This window comes from Ixodes scapularis, unplaced genomic scaffold, assembly GCF_016920785.2.
Source record: "Ixodes scapularis isolate PalLabHiFi unplaced genomic scaffold, ASM1692078v2 ptg001568l_1__unscaffolded, whole genome shotgun sequence".
NCBI lineage: Eukaryota > Metazoa > Arthropoda > Arachnida > Ixodida > Ixodidae > Ixodes > Ixodes scapularis.
Window position 1 is genome coordinate 473243 of NW_024610167.1, and position 23423 is coordinate 496665.

A 23423-nucleotide genomic window follows, 5' to 3' on the forward strand; every position below is an offset into this window, starting at 1 on the left:
TCCGTCTGCCTCCCACTTGGTTCATTCCTGCTCTTCATTACCAGGAGTTCAAGGGTCCGCCGGCCCGTTTACACCCGTCTGGGTTCGGCCCGGCTTTTCAGGAGCGGGAACTCAATGGTCCTCTCGTTCGTGTATCTCCCTCAGGTACGTACTGGCTCGTCATGTCCGGGAACCCAAAGGTGCACCTGCCCAACTTTTCCGCCTTCGCTGCGATCAAGAACTTTAAACGGCCAAATTAACGGGATGACACATCTCTAAGCATCATCAAGTGGTGCAGCTGATCTACCGGCAGCACGCATGGGCATACTTCCACGTAGCTCAACACTTTTTCAATAGTTAAGTCAAGTTACTGTAGTTCAACTACCTTTTTAGTAGTTACTAGTAACTTTGAATTACATTTTCATTTTAGTAATTAGTAGTTTACTGAAATTACTTTTTTCAAGTTCCTTCTACTCAAATTCTAAGTTACTGTGAAAATTTAGTGGTAGGTTTTCTTGTCAACAAAACATTCCTGCACAAAAAGATAAGTTGTCGGAAGATCAGTTTATATATGAGGAGGTGGGTGAAGTGTGTGGGGTGTTGGCAGTATGCAGGGGGGGGGGGGGGGGACGGAGTGGCCTATTTTACAAGTTTTCTATCGTCAAATTGGACTTTGACCAACTGGCTTTCAACAAGTTGGCCGGTTACCACGACACACAGGTATGAGCGCCCGCAGAAATATGCCCGGAAGGAGGAGGGGCCATAGGAGAAGAGAAAACCAAATACTTTACTAGCGGGAATACCCCCATACCACTCCCCTCAAATACATTACAATACAACAAAAGCTGTAAGCGCCTCGGCGCGGACAGCTTTTCTAGGCTTAGCGAGAGCCATCTTTCGTCGGGGAGGTCCTGCTATAAGGCGGTTAATCATGATATTGATGATGGTAATTGTTCTACATACCAAATTGATTGTTGCGGAAATTCTCGAGACACATGAAGCGCGCCACTTCCAGGAAGAACATTGCGTCTAAAATCTTGCTCAGTGTTGCGCCAAATACATTGCTGCGCTGTGCCGCCATCATCTTCCCAAGGGTTGGACGTGCCTCGTGCATCGACGCACTCTGCGCTACGTTTGAAACATGAAGGGGCTTTAGGTGGAATCGGAGACGACACCGCCGCGGTCGCCGTGAACATCCACATGCCCATGCGCGTGGACTGACGCGGACATCCCCTCCGTCAGGGCTGGATTCGGCGCTGTAGGCGTTCTGTCTAATGCAAATGAGTGGAGTGGAATGTATTCCCCCAAGTAAAGCATTTGAGAAAACCCTCTTGTTCTCTTGCCTCTTTCCCAGAAGTAGAACGTTGTAACACATACTTTACTAGGAGGAATACATTACACTCCTCTCAAATAAAATAGCCTCGGCGCGGACAGCTTTTCTGGGTTTGGCGAGAGCCATCTATCGTCGGGTAGGTCTCGGCTATCGGGCGGAAAATGATGATGATGGTTGCTCTACATACCGAATTTATTGTTTTGGAAATGCTCTAGAAACGTGCCACGCGCCACTTCTAAGAAGAACATGGCGTCTTAAATCTAGCTCAGTGCTGCGCCAAATACTTTGCTGCGCTGTGCCGCCATGATCTTCCCAAGGGTTGCACGTTGCACGTGCATCGTGCATCGACGCACCTTGCGCTACTTTTGGAACATGAGGGGGGGTGGGGGGGGGGGGAGGGGATCGGTGGCCGAGTGATCTAGGGCACACCAGCTCGGAGCACGCGGAGTGAAAGCTCGCGCTGCAGAACCCAGGATCCTGGGCTTAATCACCGCCCCTGCCCGTTTCGATCTGGATGAGCATCGTACCGGCGTGCGGTCGTGAATCAGTACTGCGTGGTGCACGTTAAAGACCCCAGGTTAGCGGTTGTACCGCTCTGGCTAAATTGCTTATCTACAGCTGATACACCAGACGCCCACTGAGGCAGACTAACTTCCGGCTGCATAAACATACACACAATTGTTTTGAACATGAAGGGGCTTTGGGTGGAATCGAAGACTACACCGTTGCGGCTGCCGCGAACATCCACGTGTACATGCGCGTCGGCTGACGCGGACCTCCCCGCCGTCAGGGCTGGATTCGGCGCTGTAGGCGTCTGTCTAATGCAGATGAGCGGAGTGGAATGCATTCCCCCTAGTAATGTATTTTGCTGTAACTCCCGCCCATTCCTTCTTGCACCCACACCTCCGGGCGCCCTTGCACACATGGGACGTCGGCGACCGTTCGCGCCTTCGTTCATAACAGCAGCACGGCCACACTCTAAGAAAAACTGGAGGAAGAAGGAAGCAAACGGCGCGTCTTCCTCCCTTCTATTGACGCGCCCCCAAGCGGACACGAGAAAAAGGGAGGAACGAAATGCTATTCTTCTTCTCCAGGCAGACGGGAGAAAGCTTTCGCCCTCCCGACTCATCTTTTTTCGGTTCCGTTTTTCGATCACGTAGCGCACGTTGCTTAATAAATGTTGTTGAGTTGATTGAGCTTCAGCGGAAGCGAAGGCCACATGTAATTCCGTCTTCGATTCCAAACGTGCAGAACATTTCGGTTGCATTGACGTTTTTATCACTAATTTTATCAAACGAGCAAGCGCAGCCGCTAGAAACAGCGAGGTTCCGGAGCAGTGCCAGCAGCGTACGTACACTGGGTAAAATGGCCGTCTCCGGATTGCGGGACCCACACGAACTACAGTAGCGGAGCCACACGGAATTGGGTCAACGTTTTCGACGTTATGAAAAACGCAGGAACTGCGTCCAGGACTGGCAGGTTTTGCTGCCGGCTGCCTCGGTGCCTTCCGTGCTGAGTTCGGTTCTGTTTTCCGATACCGAGTGCCAACCGGCAATCAACGTGGCTCTGTATTTCTACGTGTCAGCAACATAGCAGCGACATCATAATGGCAGTGATGTGCGTTGTGAACAGAAGACTGGAATTATCGCCGATGTGACGGTGTGTTCGCCTGTCAGTGGTGTAACAACAAGATTGGATGACGTAAACTGTCGGGCATTGATGCTGCTGGTCGGGCCGTGATCGAAGGGGGCGGGGTGTCGTAGGTTGACATTCCGCTTTACATTAAAGAGTTTAAGACAACTTGTGGTATTAGGTGCAATCGATGGACGTGCGGATAGTCATTTTAAAACGCTGATCGAACAGTATAGCTCCTATCCTACAGTGGCCAATGTGACTGTCGGTTCTCCCCTCCCCGAGAGCGATTGCGTTCTGGGGAAAGGACTTAACAGTACAAAATTATGACGGAAGTTACGTACATTTACACTGTTGAATTTTAGCATTAAAAAAGAATAGTAGGTAAAATTGAAAAAAAGAAGAAGAGAAGCTATTCCTTGTTTTGCCGTTTAAATATACTACGGTTCCTGGACAAACTGCCCTTCAAGAGGCGCTCTGGGATGTGTGCTAGACGTTTTCGAGATCACCACAGCGTAGCTCCGCACACTTAACACCTGCCGCAAGTCACGGCTTTGACTGTATTCAAGTTGATCGAAAAGCGATTTCTCTGCCCGTGAAGCATCACTTCCACCTGAGTAAATATCCGCTCTACAGAGATTAATTCAAGACGGCAATTGCAGTCGTGCGCGAAGAGCACAAATAGAAAAACAAACACTACAATAGAAATACCGGCTACGGCGTGTCGTGCGGGGAGCAAACTCATGGCTTCGAACCACAGTGGAGCGGCTTGATTTATTGGCTTTCAAATAATTACGGCCGGATCGAGCGTTTCCTTTTTAATAAGAGATTCATCCCCTGAGCCATTAAAAATACTCTCAGAGGTATGACATAGATGGAAAAAAGTCAACATGCTGGGAATATTTTTATTGCTTAATAAGTCACCGAGAAATTGCGAACGTTGGAAACGACCAGTATAAAAGACGGAAACGCAGGTCTCTGCTGTGGTGTTCGGGTTAGCCTGCCATTGTATTGATGCTTGTATGTGTACGCGCTCAACGCATGTTCAGCTGATACTTGTAGCATGCGTAGTATGTCTAGATGTAGAGGTTCCCGAACATCCCAAAGCGGAATGATGGCCTGAGAAAATAAAAGTAATTTTTGTAAAACATGAATGGGTGCTACCTAGCGCCACCTAGCCTAGCTACTTGCAATAACTCTGCAAGACCCTGCCATCTGGTGGCAAGCGATTTAACCTACTTTCACGCTACGCGATGAGCAGCGACTTCGAGTTTGTTCTTCTGAGAGCGGCTTTTGGTTTTGCGGATTGGTTTGCCATTTCTCCGTGATGTCCCTATCGAAAATTCTCATTTGTATGAGAAATTTTTGTGTCCAATAAACACATATGAATCCTACAAGATATATAGGAACATTTAGGAACCGTATAAGAACCATATAAGAACTACATAAGAATTGTATAAGATATATGAGAACATACAAGCATGATATAAGAAACTATTGGGAAGTTTTTTATAAGTGTCTTATGGGGTTCTTATATATCTTATATAATTCTTATATAGTTTTCATATAATTCTTATATGGCTCTTATATTTTCTTATATGTTCTTATACATCTTGTATGATTCAAATGTGTTTATTGGACACCAGAAATTTCTCATACAAATGATTTTTTTTTTACTAGGGGTGCGGTTGACGAAGGAATGGTGACCCGAGGAACAGTAAAGGTAAGCCGTAAAATGCGCGAAGTAACTGGGTATCGGTTGTCTCCGTTGAACATCGTAGTGCTGACAACGAGAAAACTGAGCAACTGCTTCCGAAACTCAAGTTTCTGAATTTGCGGGGTAAATCTGGCTTCGGAAATAAACACAGTTCGCGGAAAGCCCGTGTTACGCTGTTATTTGCTGCTTCTCTTGTCGCGTACACGAGAGGTAGCGTGCTCGTTAAGCCTTACTGAGGTCGATTGGCTCAATTCAGGGCCGCTATAATGAGATGCAGGCGACGGAAGAACTACTTGCTTTCCTGCTTCAGGGACAAAGGTTTCTCCCTTTCTAAAGGAACATAGGTTACAAGAACGTTCATCCACTTAGAGGGGACTATCGATACCCTTTTTTCTAAGAGTGCACCTGCAGCTCCGATAACACAAAATTAAGGTAATGGTCAGTTGGGAAACGGTAAGGGGTGACAACACCGAATGTTGCACAGAAGACGCACAGATAAACCACACATCAAAGTCGCTGCACAGCGGTCGCGAGAACAAGGGACCTCAAAGTCTCACAACTCGCTCGCAGTCCTCGTAGCGCTACAGCGTCTTTGAACGGTTGGTTTCAGTGGTCACAACCAGGGTCAGGGCCCGGCACTTGAGGCAGCCCAGGCAACAAATGTGGCCGAGGCCCGAAGCCCGACACTATTGGAGCTGATCGCAGCCGCCATCTCAGCCCGGTGTACGTAGCAGTGCCGCCATCGTTTCGAAGCTTAGCTGTTTATGACGAATGTGTCTACTCTTTTTTTCTTTATGAATGTCGAAAACGCTACGGCAAAAGAAAACGTTTAGAGTACCGACCTCGTCGTCTTGGATCCTACGTAAATGGCCTAGATTCAACCTGGATGCCCAAATTATGTTTATCTAACAGCGTGCTGATGAAGTTTGTAGCAATTATATTCGTATAGTTTTACATTGCGTCAGCGAATATTAAATACTTTAATTTTCCTTTCATCGGCCTGGGTTTGCTTATTTTGTTTTAATAAATTACAAAAAAATAACTTTAAAAATAAAAAAAAACACTTCCCTTTTCTCAAGGATTGAGCCCTCGACCACTTGTCAGTAGTGCGATGTTCTCCCTCTGCGCCAAGTGAACATAGAGAAACGTGACATGCTCCTTTTTTTTTTTACCTCCGTTCCTTCCTTCTTTGGGGAGCGCGTCTACGGGTGGCCGCACTGTTGGCTGGCTACCCCCACGCGAAGGTAGACACGATTCGGCGGTGCCAGGGGCCGAACCCAGCCGTCTGGTCCCCGGTGGCTGTCTGGCTGCGCTGTGGTCTGGGTGGCCGATCATGACAGCGGCAAGAAGAAATCTCATAGTTCTGAGACCCGATATGCATGAAGGACGCAGCCATCAATGCCGCATCTCGTCTCATCTAAGACCTCCTGTTTGATAGCGTCCCATCGACCGAATCAAAATTAACATGGCTGTCGCCATGTAGGTGGCGATGCATGTTTTCGAGGTCGGCTACACGGTTATACGTGTGAGGCCGAACCAAAATACGTTTTCACAAACTCGCATAATCTTTGAACGAATTCTTTTGTGCATAACGTGGAAATTTATGCTAATTTGTGTAAATAACGTGTTTTTCAGACCAAATATTCACCAAATACACGGGGCGTGCTAACAGTGTACTGTTTAAAGTCGTGGAGGAGACAAGTTCGCTTACAAGAATGTTCAAAAAGTTTAAACAAAGTTCGCACTTCTCCGTTCTTTTGGCTTTCACCTGGTAAATGTGCTATCAAGGTTTCAAGCAATGGTGTTAAGGGGGGGTTTGCACATTTTTTTTTGTGAACCGGAAGTTCTCTGGAACGCCACGACTGGAGCAGCCCCTGGTGGCGTTTGCCATGAAAACGGTCTATATAAGCGCGATCTTCACATTTCCGTTTTGTCTTCTGGGTTATGAAAGACATGTTGAACCACATTTTTCAAAACGGTTCCGCTTGTGTAGTTTTTTTGCCTTGAGTCATTGCATTTTATGCGTTCTTTTAGGGATTCCTATAATTACTGTTTTTTCTTTTGTTTTCACTACAATGGCAGTCTTGTATTTATTCTCACTGTGACTTCGTTGTAATGATATTTCCGCTGTATAAACTGAAGGGGAAAGAGGCGCTCACATGCACCACGCCTTTGTCCCTGCCCCCTCTGCGGATGGATGAAATCCGCAAAACGAATAAAGAAAATAAAAGGAAAACTTTTGTGCACGCACGAGACGCTGTGTACACTAGAACGTGGCCATAACCCCCAAAAAATGCTTATTTCTTATTTTAAAAACAAACTACGAATCGCCCATAGCACTTTCTTCCCCTAAATGTAGAACTAGCCGTCCGAACCAGATGTCAGATTTACAAAACAAACCGTTACGTGACCCAAAAGTTATAAGTGATTAAAAAAAAGAAAAGGCGCGAGAAAACGGAGACCATTTTTCCTCGTTTTCAATAACTGCCGCCATTCAACCCCGTGTATTCGAAAAAGTCTGTCGGCCCGCATTTTACAATAAGAAAAATTAATTCAAAAGTTTGAATAAGAAAAGATATAGGCCTGAAATTTCAGAATCTGTTTCGGTTCACTAGCGTTCCTTTTGGGCCGTGAGTTAGGAGATAAGTAGTTTATTTTTGCGGTAAAAAAAAAAAAAAAACTATTAACTTATTTCGGGACACACTGCTAATGGCGTCAGAAGCGGCCGGTTACCGACCGATGCACGAATCTAACGACAGAGGAGCGACCAGAAGAGCAACCGATGAACTTGGGCCGTCCCCAAGTTCATCGGACCAGAGGCATGGCGGGTGCAGAGCTGCAACTTCGCCAGCAGCCGTAGGCATTCCATTCTCCACGCTACTGCCACTCTGAGAACTCTAGACACAAGATGAGACGTCTGGCAAAGCTGAAAATGATCGAGGCAAGAGTTCAAGCTCTCCTCAACGGCAACCTACTTGGACCAGCAGCCCAATGACGTATCATTATATTTGTTTCTCATAAGTATTGGAGATGCAAGACATACAGCCCATATAAAAGTAAAAATGACGACAAGAAATTACGTTGAAGTACTAAAGCTAAAGTTTGAAGTATCCTATTAGCCAGCGCTGAACTTAGCGCACAGTGAGTTCCGTTTAGGCAATCTGCACAAGAAAGGTGACGAAAATATTAACGACTGGTACACTCAGCTGTTTGTAGTCACAAAAAAATCTGCGAGTTTAACAGCCTGGAAAAACGAATGCTAGGAAGCAAGAATATTATCGGAATAAGCAACAATAAGCTTCAAGTACAGCAAATTCCTCAAAATGATTTCTTAGCCAAAGTGGTTGAAATTTGCCACGCTTGGTCGTTACCAATTCTCAGAGCTGGTAACGACCAATTTTGAGAATGCCACTCCCGCGCAATACGTCACGCGGAAGTTAACGCAATCTTCCAAGTCTAAAATCGCTGTTGGGAAAAAGTGAAGGAGTTCACAAGGCCAGTGAAGCATGCCTCGAATAAGAACACACTTGCAAATAAATGAAGAAAACGAAATAATTTTGCGACTGCTTGCAAAACGAAGACGGGAAATGTTCACGAGGAAGCGCAAAAAACTTGCGTCGCTCAAAGCTCAGACAGAGAATTTCTATATGGAAGCGATATCGAACAACCATGAAAGATGGTCACTGGACGGAAATCATGAATGTAGTAGGAAGTCCGTTGCGTGCAAGCTAGGCACAGGCGCCAACTGCTTCGAGATAGCGCGCTGTGAACTGCAGGAGATAACAGGCAATCAACCTGAAAGCTGGACCGTCGTTCGCAACACGTTTGTTCTTAGAAGAAAGTAGTTTAGCACTTTTTTGTTAAGTGACCAAGCCTAAGAGAACGCATGAATCACAACTCTTTGTGGTTAAAGACGACGTTCCCGTGACCTTGAGTGGCTCAGGCCCAGAAATTTTAGGTCTGCTTTGCCGTATAGCTTCAGTGGAGCAACCAGACCTCTAGGAAACAGCCACGTTCTATGACAGAGTATTTATGGGCTAAGGCAAGCTCAGAGGTATCGCCTAACTCCTGTTGCGACTCGGGGCTTGTTCATGTAGTCGATCTCCGCTGGAGCCATGCGTCGCCCAGGACATCGGGCAGAGTTGGTAGCGAGCCAGGGTGTCTCTTCTCAAACTGTTTATTTACATTGTATGTACAGTCTGCCGTACGGCATGAGAACAACGTGAGAACACACCGAGAGCGCGTAAAACCGCTCTTTTTTATAAGGTCCCCCTCCCCTACGTCTCTAGGCCAGGACGCCGTTCCCCAACTGGTCAGGCCCCGCCCACTAGCACGCACAAGCCCACAGCGTAGTAGCGGCCGGACATCACATCCCGGCGTCGAGTCACTCCCGCCCTCGAATGCCGCGCCGAGGAGGCGACAACAAAGGGTCCACTCTCAGCCTGGGAGACGACGCTGGCCGAGGTGGTGCCGATCTCTCCATTAGGCGGCTTTGTGGCACGAAAAGGGTTGGGCCGGAACAACCGCAAGTGGCGTCCGAAGATGATCCGTGCTGAATACATCCTCACGGAGGTCCCGCAGCTGGCGCACCGTCATCCGGAATCTTCGCACAGTAATCCCCCCCGGTTCCTGCGTCGGGTGACCCAGTTTCGGGCTAGTGTAATCCCCTCCAGAAGTAAGGGTCCGGCTGAGCTTCGCGCCTAGGTGTGGCGGCATCAACACGGTGGTCCTCCGTCGAAAGCCATCCCTTTGTCGCCGCTCGCTTCGTTTCCGGGCTCAATCTCAACTGACCGGAACCATATGGCGACGATTCTCAAGGGGGTTCCCCAGTGCCGGGTGGTTTAGATCGAGAGGGTCTGGTCCGGGGGCCATTCATAACACTCCTGAAGGCTCAAGCCGGGTTCTTTCAGGTGTGCTGAAGCCAACGCGCCCTATCCCGCTTGAAGTCGAAACAGAAGGGAAATCGGAACTGGACCGCATGGACGCAGCCGAAGCAGAGTACTTATTGACTTTAGAGGCTCTTTCAATGTTCTGGCATTAACAAAAAGGACATGAATGAAAAATGTCCAAACTCTGCTCGATGAGTACACTCTATGTTAATTAAATATTTTTTTACGTACGACGTTTAATATTTCTTCAATATATAAAATATTCCACCGTGGCATGAAGGAACTACGTGCACGACGCTAATTTGGAAAATGTGCTACGATGATGAGAAGCGCTCTTCGCGTAATAAAAAAAGTCTCACACGAGACCGTGTGTGTGAACAAGTACTATCGCGGTCAATATGAGCTAAAACAGACCTTTACGCCTGTTTCACGTACCCGCCAGTTTTTTGGGGGGTGGTGGTTTGAACTTGGAGTGGAATGCAAAGTTGAAAATCCATGCATTTAACATTCTGATTAATTTAGAGAAAATAAGCCTTTTTTGGAACGACAGACGCACGAAAAGTCCCGATCGGTTTTCGCAGTTCGTGATATCGGCGGGATATTATGCTGCGATCTTGGCCTGAAAGTAATATATCACTTGGGCAAGCCATATTTGGCGCAACATATTGGGAACTGCAGCTTCAATTCACAACTTTTTCCTGCCTCGTAATTTGTACAACTCTCGCCATAGATAACAATTTATGGGTACCCAACGAGACGCGCTATTTTCATAAAAACAGATCCTGATACAGAAAATGGTTGTGAGACTAACGAATAATAGCCACTGAGCTCTTAAGAATCCCAGGGTGTGGCAAGTGCCGTGCACCTTAATATTGCTTCGCAGACAATAAGATGGAAGTACTAGCCGATATTAAGGCCGAAAACCAACCGCCAAGCATGAAGCATGAAGAATATTAGCGGCACCCGCCGTTTCTCAAGCTCTCCGTCTATTGTCTCCGACGACCCGGGAAGTGGTACATACCATAGTATAAGCACGTACCATGTATAACGACTCCATGATGGTCGTGTGTATTTCTTACTTCGCGTTTTTTATTGACTGCCTCGTAAAACACGGTACGCCCCGCAAAGTATTGAGGTTAAACTGTCGGTAATTATTCTGATAAAAAAAAATGAACTATAAAATAGACTCTTTCCTTCGGGATCTATGACACCTAAGTCCTGGAGAAGCCAATATAAAAAAGAGATATATCTTAATACTTGAAAGACAATGTCTTTAAGGCGAGTAAATAGAATATGGTAGCCCAATGGTACGCTTAAAATAACGCAACAACCAACAGAGGCAAAGAAGTACATCGCCACAGGTTTCCGTTTATATTTAAATTCTCTCGACTCAACGAACTGCGACAACACCCGCTGAGGCGTCTCGCACGTCGAGTTTCATAAAAATTAAAAAAAGAAACGGCAATTAAAACGCTTCGACCGGCTTTTAAAATTATTTTAAAAGTCGAAGACTACCAATTTACTCACTTTCGCGCGTCTTTCAGTATTAAAAGGAAGACAAGGAAGACGCCCCACTCTAGTTACTTTTAATATGTTGCCTGTAGACATTATTAAATGATAACTGCGAATACGAAATGATGTTTTAAAGATGATAGGACGTGTTTTTTTTAATGTTGTGCTGTTCTGTATATAGCTATTCAAAATCATGGTTTTTCGACACACCCACTTTGAGCCATGACTACCGTGTTTATCTCAAGCAGAAGTCGGAAGTGTTACAAAGGCGCATCCGGTCGGAAAAAATAGTAATATTAATATATATTAAATAAAAAAAAAACATTATCCTGCTAGTTTTTATAAACCCGACAAATGTTTCATATTTCCTTCGAAACAGGGCTACCCATATTATAGATATGATCAATCAACGAACTTTTAAGTGTTAAATGTACGTAATTGAAGAAAACAAAAATTTTGTACTACAATTCAGCATGTTTAGGCTTAAATGCCATTTCACAGCGTCCCGTATTGTTTTTTTTTATTTTAAAATGTGTATCTACACAGTTTAGCAAAAATTAACCGATGTAAATAAGACCGAGACGCCAGATTAAATAGATTTTCTCTTTTGAGTAAGACCAGGACTGAGCGAGCCACCTTTCATGTCTATTGACGAGTTCGGTATCGTTCTTCAGGTTTTATCGAGCAAGCTTGATCCCGAAAAGTATGATACCGTTATTTTTGGTGATCTTGACGTTCCTGGAACATGGTGGGAGCTGCAGGATACATCGAATGGACCAAGCGAAGTTTCGCACCTCGTTAAGTTTCTCAGTTTGGATGGGTTCGGGCTGGGCGATTTACCGGCAAATGCGTGCGGTAATTCATTAGACGTATTTTTTTAGCAACATAGACGAAAATTCATTTGCACCAGTCACCGAACTGCACGTTCCCATAGATATTTGGCACGTCCCATTAAGTGTTAATCTAAATATTTCTAAAGTTGCTGTGCGGCATAGTTCAGTTGACAGATTCGATTACTGGAAAGGCGGTTATCTTGGTCTTTATCGGTTTCGTGAGGCCGGCAGTTTAGAAGGCGTTTATAGCGCTACCTCTACTGACACAGCAGTTTCGGAATTATCCGATATTGTAACCGAAGGCATGGCACACTACATACCGAGGGAAGTTTGTCGCTGTTGCAAATATCCTGTATGGTTTTCCTTTTAACTTAAACGAGTCCTACGTAGAAAACTACATCTACACAGCTTGTCTAGAAGGTCTCAGCCCGGCAATGCATGCGAAAAATACCGAGAATGCAGGGCGCTGGCCAAACGTCTCACCAATTGTGACAGAGAGGTATACCATTTATTTGTCCATCAGAACGTAACTCAGCACCCTGAGGGGTTTTCGCACTTTGCCCACAGTTGCACTAAGCATAAACATGGCGGACATAGCATCAGCTTGCTCTACGATACAGAATATATTTCCGATACCGATGATGTTTGCAATCTCTCTGCCAGCCATTTTTGGTCCGTTTATTTGTTGCCTAAAACCGACACCTAAGTGACTCCCCTCCATCATTTTGTAATAATTTCGCACCACCTCTCATTACGCTTGACGACGTTTTAGCCACCATTATGAAGCTTCCTCCCAAAAAGTCTTGTGGTCACGACAGTACCCCTTTTTCATTGTAAAAGGCTGTGCCGATATTGTTTCTTCTTTGCTCTTTCACATATTTACGTTATCTTTTCAACATTCTGTGTTTCCGAGCGCCTGGAAGAAAGGTGTTTTGATTCCGTTACTGAAATCAGTAAACCCTACCTGTGTGGCTAACTACAGAATAATATCTTTGTTACAGGCATTCTCTAGTTTTTGAAAAAAAAAGTTCACATGCATCTGTCAAGCACCTTCAAATGAGTCATAGTTGAGAATCAGCATGGCGTAATGAGCGGACGTTCTGTTGCAACTAACCTTGTAACTTTCGTGAGTGGCGTAACACAAAGCATTTCCTGTCGAAAACAAATTGATACAGTCTATTTCGATTGCAGTTAATCTTTTGATCGTGTTAGTCAGAAAAACTTACTTCGTAAATTATCTTTTCATGCTTTAAGTGTCTGTTACTGTTCTTGGTTTTCTAGCTGTCTTCGAGATAGACTAAACTGCGTTTCCCACGGAGGAGCCAAGCAGCATTTGTTTTCGGTTCCCTCCGGAGTGCCTCAAGGTTCAAATATAGGTTCTTCGCTTTTTAATGTGTTTGTTAGACATCCATGAAGTGATACAGCACTCGACTCTGTCCCAGTTCGCTGACGATTTAAAGCTATATCGCGAAATCCAGTGTCTTCATGATTGCGCCTTGCTGCAAATCGACATGGAAGCAAAATTTACATGGTGTGTAGATTATCAGATTGACCTAAGTCATCGCAAAACGCAGGTCATTTTGTTCACACTCAAAACCCTCCCGGTTACTTTCGATTACTCTCTAGACGACGCTGCTATTAAACGTGTATTGGTTGTGCGGGATCTTGGCGTTATGCTAGATGAAATCCTGAACTGCAACAGTCATGTTGGAATGATCCTGTCAGCCTCTTTTAAAGTGTTGGGCATTGTTCCTCGCCTTAGTTTTGTGTTTCGCGATCCTTCATGTTTCTGCTTGCATTGTAGAGAAGCCTTATGTTTCCCAAATTAGACTTTGGTTCAGTTGTCTGGAACAACCTTAGTGCGACTGCTGCAGCGACGTTATAGTGTGTCCAAAAACAATTGGCATGTACGTTTTACGCAAGACAAGACCTGTCCGAGCCATACACACAGGTGAATGTGCTCAATCGCTTAGGATTGGTGGAGTTAAAAACAAGGCGCGGCAGATGTGATCTCATATTTTCGTTCAGGTGTTGGCATGGGTATTATGACTGTCCTTTTATTTGTCTCGCATCAATCTAAATGTGCCCGTTAGACATTTTCGCAACAACCGCACTTTTGCCGTTAATTCCATACATTGTCTCTCTCCTGTAGTTCGCATACAGAACTATTTTTATCATCTATATTCGCGCCTTGCGTATTTGTAATGATGGCATTACATCAATGCAAGAAAAGCGTTGACAATCTGATTTAGTGCGTTGTTGTCGGGTTGTTTTCTGGATTTATTTGTTTTGTCCTTTTTATCCTTGTAATATGACTTGGCGCTCTACCGTCCCAGGCTTCTAGCCGATGGTAGCTCCTAAAAGTAAGCAAGTAAATAAATATATTTTCTTACATGTTCCTGGATACGTTCCTAAGGCCATTCTAGGGAGTTTAAGTAGACCATTCCGATAACTCCGATAGCTCAACTCAATCATCCGACGGCGCATTCGCGCACGCACAGTATCATTATCGGGTATCGTTATCGGAGCGCAGAAATGATCGACCAAACGTTCCTAGCAGCGAAACCCGCGCATCGACCCAATGACTACGGCGGGATGGGTGGTCACCGGTTGGGGCGGCGCCCGCAGAAATCGCGTTCATCTTCGCCACGTTGCTCCCTTTCTGAGTGCATTAGAAACCCAATACCCAGAGTTTTCTTTTTTTTTCATTTTTTATTTTTCGCTGGCCGGTCTGCCAGATTCGGTTATTGGGTTACGAACTGTCTATTTGGAGTATTATCCGATTTCTTCTCGCCGCATTCTATGGAAGTTCATATCTCGAGTTTGTTGCCTCAGTCTCTCTCCATCTTCCATATTTCATACTTTCCGGGTACCCAATCTATCGTCTGCACGGACAATTTTTGGTTGAAAAGAATAGAGTGCTCAAACTTTCCGTACGCATTCTGATTTTTACGTCAGCTTGACGCCGGTGCAGAACAGCGGTGTGTATGACTCTACCGTATAAATCTTTGTTTTGTTTAGGTAGCCGCGCCCTCTCACTGTACGGACAACGCTCTCGCCTTTTCGAACCCTGTTCCAAAAAGTGCATACTTTGGCCCTCAGAACATGTTAGAACGCGAAGCGCTGGCGTCGGGCGTTTTGCTTTGGCATTCGAACGCGTTAACGACTGCAGAGAAAACAGAGGCAGCTAGCTTTATGTCTACCCACTAATCTGTCCAATCAGAGCTCGGCGTTCTGACGTCCCCCCTTGTCTCCTCCTCTCCCTCATTTTCTCGGCGCATAGCTTCTACTACACCGTTGCACGAATTGGAGAGATAAAAAAAAGGGTCAGAGGTACGCCGATAGTGTCACAAATTCCAAGAACTGTTTTTTTTAAGACGTTTTATTAGCCAATTGCATCTTCCTAAATGAATATAAAAAAAAAAATAAAAAAAACGCAGCGGAAAGGGCGGGTTTTGGCTTGCCTTTATCGCCTTCTTTTATCGATATAATATTTTCCCTCTTCGCTTCCCCGAGCATAAATTCCTCTTCCAATTATTCATGGAAGAAAAGGCGCGGGAACCCTAATTTTATCTGGAAACAAATTTTCCCGCCCCTGTTTTACAGCGTCTAAAGCGCTTACACGTCGCGATGTTTTGTTTTTTATCTTTATTTTGATCTACTCGTGCGTTTTTGGAGTTATTCATATCGCGGTTCCCTTCATAATTGTTTTGTTTTGAAGCACGTAATGCGTTCAATCTCCAGTTAATAAAGAACATATAGTGTTATAAAGGGATCCAAAAACGGTTTATACAAAATCACAACGGAAGGAGAAAGTAAAGGCGTAAAATTAAATGACTAAATATCTGCACATTGGAGAGAAACAAACTATAATATGTTGTGCCAGATTGGGGATTTTTAGACACGTTAAAAATAAAAAAGACGGAGCTTGAAGCACCGAACCTTCTTTCTGACGACGAATAACAATCAACAACCTTAAATTGAAAGCACCGACAGTACAAAATACAAAGAAGCTAGTTTGTTTTTGTTTTTTTCATGCGTTAACCGGTGACTGTCTGATACACGTCCTCATTTCTCCTTTTAAAGCACTCTTGGGCGATTGAAAAAGAAAGGCAGGCAATGACGTTTAGTTGTAATCCGTTACTCTAACTTAGCTATGCTGAGTTTTCGACCACTGTCACGTATATCTTTTTTGTTTCACATATATAGAACGTAAGTAGTGGGCAGCACACGCTTGCGTTCAAACCTAACCAAAGCGCAACGAAATTCAGAAAGCGTTCAAAAGGAACGATAGTTTAACGTGCCTGTAAATAAAATGGGCGCTTTTCAGAAGTCAAGAGAGTCGCTGCATGAATGCACTTCGGAGCCGCGATCCAGTTTAAAAGATTGAACAGCCCTTGACCGTACCTGCTGCCTGCGTGAGCTTAGAGCGAGAGCCTGGAAGTGAATTTGAATATCACAAGACTTACTTGTAAATGCTGCTCTGATGACAGATTGATAGCCAGTCTATCCGGATGAATCCTATGCCTGAACGACAAATCGAGGTGGTCAACGTGCGGAAGTTGGGGGCAAGATAATGATCTTACTACAATTAACGCGTTTTCACGACTCCAAGAGAGTACGGTATAGTTAGCGCCTGCTATGAAATAGAATTTTATCTCGTAGTAGGATACGTTTGAGTGTAGTATTGCTCCATACTGTTTAGAGAAACAAACTTTGTCACTAGAGTCCGTCGCCAGCAAATGTTTGCTTTTTTTCCTTTGACCACGGCCTCCTGTATGCAGGGTTTACACGATAAAAGTACGCAAATATAATCAGTGACAAGGCGAGGTCGGGAAGGAGGAGCTTTAATTGTTCGGCCTTATTTTCGAACTTTCTGCCTTCCGCAGAGTTCCTGCGACTCGTGCCCTCCTGTGCTTGCGCGCTGCGAATGCTCGGAAAAAAGTTTGGACAACACGCTGGAGATCGGATGTTCGAAAGACACAGCCTGCCGTCCTCATTCAGTCAGTTACAATATAACTTTTTGGGGTATTATTAAATGATAACTAACCAATATAAGTTTACGTTACTTAAGATTGCTCGATGTGTTTGTGCGTTTATTTATATACTTAACAAATCAACACGGTGTTTGAGCTATATAGTATTACCACTGAAGTTTAAGGACACTAGCTATTAGATCAAATTAAGCACGATGCTAATGTAATGTATTTGATACTCTTCTTCCCTGATTTCAAAATAACTCTTTTGTATATTCTGATTCATGGATCGTGCTTTGTGCGCATTACTGAGTCGGTACTTTAAAACCCAGTCCTGGAACTGCTGGGGCATTTTAATTTGCAAGCGCAAGAGAAAAAGGAAATCCTATTTTACTGAAAGAAAGCTGGCATTCATTTCGCAGATGCACACATTTCCAGAGAAATTCGATCCTCGTTCCGGATTATTTATCGCGTGACGCGTTTCCAGGGTATTCGCCACATTTTATTTTGCTTATCTTAGTCAAGATAGTTTGCTCGGCTTATTCCAGATGAGTCTTGGGCTTGTCGTTTAAGGGATCTGACACGGAGGAATTTTAAACACGCAGTCGATTAAAGAAAGAGTAAGTGTAGAGGTAAGCTGGTTGATGTTGCACAATTTTAAAGAAACCGGAGACGGCTGATGAAGAAGGGGACAAACACAAAACGTCTTAAACGCAGATACTAAGCTTTATTGACGCAACCGTTTATATATAATTTTATACACACCCACGTCTCCCGGAATTTTTACACTTCGTTGTGACCTTCCACCGCGGTGCATCTCGTCATGACCTCTATTTAAAGCAGCGACATCATCTCAAGTTGTAAAAAACAAGATACAAATAGGGCTTTGTCTGCTTCGACCAGAAATCTTGACCATGTCTCTCAGTGTGCCCGACTTTCGGGAAATTCCGACTACTTTTAACCAAAAAAAAAAATCGCCGACTGTCTCAGCAGGAACAAAGCAGGGGTGATGTTTTACGGTTTTTTCCAGATCCACCAAAGGTCATCCAGGTAATATCCCCGACCGCCCTCATTTGCAGAGGAGCATCAAATTGGCTTTGAAGGGGTAACGGATGGAATTATATATCATTTTTATTTCTAGGCTACGTGGCGCAATGCATTGCCCGTGATAAAGAGTTCAGCTATATCACCTGTTCATATATCTATTAAGGGAGTCGCCGGAACACCTTCCGGATCTACGAAATCGTATCTATCACCTATTGTGCCTGTTCTTCAGTAACCTTAACATGGTGCTTTCGGAATTAAAAACAGGGCGGAAAGACGAGGACCAGACAAAGAATTAACACGGACGCAGCGCTGACTTACAACTGAGTTTATTAATCGCAAAAATCGCGATATATACTTGCGTTGTCACGAACAAAAGAGAAGGGAAAATTTAGCCCACGTGATACATCACCAATAAAAAAATAAAAATGCGCCAAACATCGCACTTTTTTTTAAATTCCGAAGTATGTTCCAACTCGCCCAAGCCTCAACTTTGGCACCTAACATCAAGGTACGTACGAGGGAATCGGTTTAGTAGATCCATCTCCTACAAAGTGAAGCGACCACTGACGTTTAGCTGCACTGACGGCCTCTTTATCGATCCAAACCAAGTGGCACGCCCTTTCGGCATCAAACGCTCCACACCCGTCGGCTTGCCGGGACCTCATCGATCATCTGCCAGTTTTGCTTCCTACATAAAATGCGCGTGGCGATCATGGACACGTTTTAGTAAGTTGGGCGCTTTGTTAACGCTTCAGTGCGTGAGAAACGAGCGGGGTTCCCCACTTTCCCACGCCCCTCGATGCAACGGGCACGGTTTTGTTCGCCCTTCTCGACCAAGCAGACTAGGCCATTAGCCAATTCGGTAGTTGCGAAATCCACGAATGTATGGCGGCGATCATACTCCTATCGAGTTATTGCTCTTTTTTGAAACTCTGTATATCTGCTCTATTCTTAGTTCGCTTAAATATAACATAGTGATATTATACTATTGTACTATATCCGGGTTAAGATATATTCGTAAATTACCGTTAAGTCTGAGAGTGAATGTACTGATAACGACCTCCAGTTAGAGTGGCGATGCTCACCTCGGATCGTTACACATTCTAGCCTGTCTGCCTCGCATTGCACGACAAGACTAATCGTTGATTTTTCACTAATCAACTGGGTTAGAGAGGAACGGTAGCGATTGAGCGCACCATCAATTTTGGAGTATTAGTCGCAAGAAATTGACCATCTCTTGCTAAAAAATATGCCGGGCAGTGTTCATTAAACCGAGTAATAGTAACATAAAAAATAATACAAATGAATTTACTTTATTTTACCTTCAGTGAGGCGCAGCCGATTCTACGAGTTAATGGGACCAATCAGACAGAGTAAAAAGCTCATCATCATAGTGTTTGTCATATTTTTAAGGCAAAAGCCTTACTTGTACCATTACGCGAAAAGCCATCGGCGTTGTCCCCGAAATGTGGTCATAAATTTACGTCATCAAGCACGCGCCTCAGAAATAAGACACAAAGGAAAGCAAAGTCACGCAGATGCTTCTCCGTGGTAGCCTGGTGGCGCGCTCAATGTGGAAGCGGAGGCACCTCAGAAATAAAACACAAATAAAAGCACAGCAACGCAGAGGCCTTGTCACGGGAGCCGTGCCGTGAGGCCGGTGGGCTTCGCCCCACTTGCTCGGGGGGGGGGGGGGGGGGGGGGGGGGGAAGGGGAAGGCGGGGGGGGCGTGATATTACTGCCAGGGCTTCGTGTGCGAAAGAAAGACGTGGCGCACTGTTTGTAAGAATGCGCTGCGTGTAGGAATGCAGCAGTCTTACGTGTGTCCGGCGAGTGTTTGTATGTATTCTATCATGCTGAACCAATCACAATCAGAAAACGTCAAATTACTTGTACATTTGGCGCTGCTTGATTCGTCCAATTAGCTAGTATCGTAGGCTGCTTTTAATCTTAACCTGAAACAAAGTATAGTGCACCCGACAGCACTGCGGGAAGGGATAAAATTGATTCACAATATTAACATACATTCACTTCTAGCAACGTTCATACTCTGTATCAACAATAATTGGTCAAGAGCGAACGCTAGGTCCCCTGGGGGACAATCAGATTTAGGGTGCGGAAAAGGCGACCCTTCTGCTCGATTGCAGCGCACTCTGATGGTGTGTTGTCACGTGGCTAGCCTCCAGGCTTTGATTTTCTCGCTGTGGCCATGGATATCATTGTTTGTCAGGTTATGCCTAAGTGCAATGTTTTTTTACGAACTGAACAGCGACGGTATTTATTGATCGCATGATCTGAATGACCTAACAGTTCGGGTGTAAACCTGATAGATGCGAGTTTCCACAACACACAAAGGCGGCATCACATTTCCCCAGCACGAATAATGTTTCTTTTTGGGTCACAAGTCGACGCTCGTTCTCAGCGAATGCTAATCCAGAACGAAATAAACTACCGCAACGAGTTCATGTCGCCTGTCATTGAGGTAGCGCCTTAACACCCGATGGGAGCACCCACCTTCCCCCCCCCCCCTCTTACCACCCCCCCCCCCCCCCCCCACGTGGTCAGTCATCATAGTCCATATGCGGAAATTATAATGTTCTTGAGGTTTAAATAAATCTATATATATCTTCTTTTTTTTTGTGTGTGTGTGTGGGGGGGGGGGGGTTTAGTCATCTAGATTTTTTTTCAAGAGCGAGCATCCCTTTTGCGTGGCATTTTTTTACTTCAGGGATTTCGAATGGAAATGGGTGCACCATCTCATTTTTTTTATGCGACTGGACACCTTTCGAAAGTATAGTGGTACTGACTCCAAAATATAGCATAAAGAAGGAACAACGAATAATATAGCTGTAAAATTTGTTTTCTCACAATATTGTCGGACCATTAGCTCCTAGAATTTTGTGAAACTTAATTTTAAAAGACCCGCAGCTTTATAAAACGACGATAAGATCGGCAACGCGTGCGCGTGCTGAGCAAACTCAGATTTGAAGAAACAGAGAGTTCTTTATATGCTCCTTTGTCTAATCACTTAAAATATATTCGGAGACAATCACTACTTTCTCTAAAGGCCAGGATCACATGAATGTTTTGATTAGTTATTGTATACTTGGGGGCGATTCAGAACGCTGTCCCCGCCAAAAAAATTTACCATTCAATGCAAGAAAAAAAAAAACATGCTCATCAGACAAAAGTCAGCTGAGCAGCAATATTCACTGCCGCTATGACAGGGAGTATGGCACCAGTGAGATTTATGAATGGCGTATGAAACATGAGCCGCTTGGCCATGCGTCCGACAAGAAATATATCTTAGTCTATCAGAATGACACTTCACGGTCATTGAATGACGCTGCTGCGGTCCAAGATTTCAATTTATGACTAACAGAATTTCAGACACAGCGACTGCTGGGTTATAATTATCTCTTTTTGTCATGGGTTCCATGACACAATCTTTTTTACTCTGTGTTCTAGAAAGGAAATTTATAATTTAATATTTTACCGTTGATTACTGATTTTCACGATGTAGCTTCTGGGAAAAGCTAACCCGTGTGTTGTTTTGAAAACTTCAAACTCAAGATTCAGCTCTGTTTATTCCCAACTTTTTAATCATTAGTAATATTTATGAACGGTTGACCGTGATCCTCATGAAAAGGTGATGATTGTCAAAACTCCATAAAAATGACACCCAGTTTAGTAGTTAATCCCCTAATATTGTACACGGTGTAAAGGTAAATGAACGCAGCAACCTCTGTGGGAACATCAAAATAATATTTTCTGTAATTTCAAGACTGTGCGTGTTCTTGTTTAGCCCGAATTTCATTAAATAAAAAATGATCATTTTTTTTTGTTTTTAACTTAGGCGATCCACTAGCAAAAATGCGCAATGAATCACTTCGAATATTTTGTTTTACAGTAAATATAAACATATCCTCGGAACACAAGTTACTTGAGTTCTGACAAATATAACAATTTAAATTACCACAAATGTGTTTCTTGCTTGGTTCATTCAAGCTCTCTAAATTTTTGCAGTCCTTCCCCTCATGGTTGTATTAGTCGTATCATCTGCAACATTAGTTGCCACCTTCACACGCAGCTTATGCTGCATCGCCAGATTTACTGTGCGTTTTTTTTTTTTTTATCTTCGCACACGACGTTGGCGGTATGAGCAGCAGTCAAAGCTATAGTAGGCGCAAAAACTGTACCATTGCATTTACTATGGTTAGTATGTATTCCGTTACTCAACAGTACCATTAATACAAGAACCAACAAAATAGTAATTGTGAATAATTCTGCCCCTTTTCGATTTTGATTTTTTTGATTCACTTATGAACCTTTCTATCAATATCTATGTTTCTACCACTTCATAATATTACAAATCTATTAAAACTGTATTTGGGCGGGCTGGAGAAAAATAAGCTAGCCAGGCTCTTGATGCAATCCGCAACACTTATTTAACAGTTGCAACACTTGTAACACAGATAAATATCAACACAAAAAATATTTACAGAAAGTACAATAAAAGGCATTGGACTCAATTAAATTCATAGCACATTACGAATGTGACAGATAAAAAAAAATAATGATGACTTCTCTACATATATTTAACTTCATTTTAATATACGAATCTAGTCACCCTTAACATAATATATATAATTAGGATATCCGGCATTAAAGTGCTGTAGTGACCGACATCTTAAAGAGGCGGTGCAACGATGTTCAGTTGGAATGTTTTTTTTTTTTTCACTTTACACGAGCTACTGGCACTAGTGGGACTCAAGGATACTCGCACGCAACGCCACTGACCAAGGAACTCCCTTGTTGCGCTGTAATTTTCAGGAAAAAAGCGAGTGTTTTTATTCAATCTCTCCTTTGCAAAACCTGATGACGTGGCTGGGCGGTAGCAGTACCGCCCAGTGACGATATTTGAATGCGGCTCATAGATTCGACTCGAGCATAGCGTGGACACTCGATAGCTCGAGAAGCATTCGGGTAGTGTCCTGTGTCCAATCGCTGAAATGAAGTCAACAGCCGAACCATAACAATTTCTGGTACTCAGCCCGTGTCTGTTCCTTGCCAACCCCAGCGCATGGCCATGATCAACATTGGCGGCATATATTGCGCTCCAGATCACGTGGTCGTTTGTTCTGGCTGCGAGTTGTGCAAGTGAACTCTGCTCCTTTTTCTTAATTTTTTTCTGCGACTTCGAGTGCGCGTGGTGAAAAACGAACGGGTCATTAACGTTAGGGATGCGTTCTAAGCAGTATTTGCGCAAAATACAAAAATCGTTGCATCGCCCCTTTAAGAAATAAAGCATTGCACAAGTCCCGAGCGTTTAATTTAGGCTCCACAGCTAATGCGGTTGCCCTATTAATCAATAACAACGCCCAATATCATGCCGCATATCAGAAAGTGGGAAGCGTAAACACAAACAGCCAAGCCCAACTTGTTTTTTAAGCTCTCGGAGATTATTGTTCTTGAATACTGCGGTTAGTGAAACATTTGGTGTCC